This window comes from Myotis davidii, unplaced genomic scaffold, assembly GCF_000327345.1.
Source record: "Myotis davidii unplaced genomic scaffold, ASM32734v1 scaffold217, whole genome shotgun sequence".
Classification (NCBI taxonomy): domain Eukaryota; kingdom Metazoa; phylum Chordata; class Mammalia; order Chiroptera; family Vespertilionidae; genus Myotis; species Myotis davidii.
In genome coordinates, this window is record NW_006290034.1 from 2896928 (window position 1) to 2898602 (window position 1675).

A 1675-nucleotide genomic window follows, 5' to 3' on the forward strand; every position below is an offset into this window, starting at 1 on the left:
TAAGTGACCTAAGTTCACCCAACTAGCACAAGACTCAAACCCAAGTGCTCTGACTCCAAATTCAATACTTTCCACTGCCCCGATTTCTCTTCAAATAGCTAATATTTATATAGTACTTTGCAGTTTTCAACCGGCGGGCTCGGGCTCCGTGTGCTCCCCAAAGTGTGTTGTTTTGCTGTTTTTAGACCGAGAATTAGAAGAAGGGGCTCGAGGTGAGATGGAGGCACGCAAACAGGTCAACACCTACGCTCTCCCGCGGGACCTGACGCGGGCAGGTGCTTCTCGGAACCGCCTCCATCCTGCACGAGCTCCGCTGAGGCTCGTGGACTCCGGTGGGAGGCAGGGCGAGGGAGAGCGCGAGATGCACGGGCGCTGACAGCGGGCGCGGGGGCGATTTCATGTTGCAGCTGACACTGCCCTCCCTGATGAGAGGTAGAAGGGGAGGAGGAAACCCAGGAGAGCAACCAGCAGAGGCCTCCCAGCGTCTCAGGCCCAGAGCTGCTCACAAAAGGCCTCCTGAGCTGGAACCATGGTCCCTGCACAGTGAACCCAGGGGTGGGGGTGGGGTGGGGGGGTGTCTCATGTCCTTCTACACCCTTGCTCGGGGGAACCCGCTTATGCCTGGGATACAGATTCCCTGGCTTTCCCCCCAAGTCTAAAATCTGGCCTCCTGTTGGCTCCTCTGGTTCCTTATTTCCTAAGGTGTCTCTCTCAACAGTGTTCTGGCCCAGAGCCCAGCAAGGTGCCAGCATACATTAGACACTCAGCAGAGGCCTGTTGAGGGGAGGAATACTGTCCCTGTTGACAAAGGCCGGTAGCTTTGGCCAGGACCTGTGCTGAGGAGTGCAGATGCTTCCCTGTGTAAGAATGAGGCACACATGTCCACTCATCTTTCAGGGCCAACTTTGTTATTGTTATGGAACTAGACCTCATCCGATGGGATGAAGCAGATGCCCTATTTATGTGGGTTAAGAGTTGGAAGGTGCTCAAGAGACCAGAGTGAGGCCCAAGATGGAATTCACAACATACATAGGATGTCATACATGTAAAATGAGGAGAGCCACTGAACACCTTCCATGTGGCGGTCACTCTCAGTGGCCAAGAACCATCCCCACAGCGAGAAGTTGGCTCACTTTATATTAGCGATGCTGCCGGAAGCATGTGTGGGACGCCTATGTCAGCTACAGAGAAATATCACCAAGGAGCTCCTTAGATGATGACCTCAAGTCGCTACTTTAATAATTCAAAATCAGAGTGTGTTTGAAATTGGAATGCACGGTTACAAATGAAAACTTTATGGTGGGAACTTAGGTCAATTTACAATCTTCATTATCCTTCATCTCTTCAAAATGAAAAAAAATGTGTGTGTTTCTACAGTGTTCACACTTTTTTGAGACCCTATTTTCCTATTCAATTCTTTGTATATTTTTAAATTTATTCTAAAAGTCACCCCTTAATTGGAAACTTGTAAAATTAATAACGTTTAGATGTACATATTTGTGAGAGTGCCAAAATGGGAAACCAACTCAATGGCTAGAGAGAGTTACAGGGTTTGTAGGAACATGTCAGAATGGTGTTTCGAATTGTTTCTCGATCCTGCCCTGATTTATGGAGCATTTCGGGGCCTGCCACTGCCACAGAAGGTGAGAAATGAGGCAGGCAGCCTAGCAAGCCA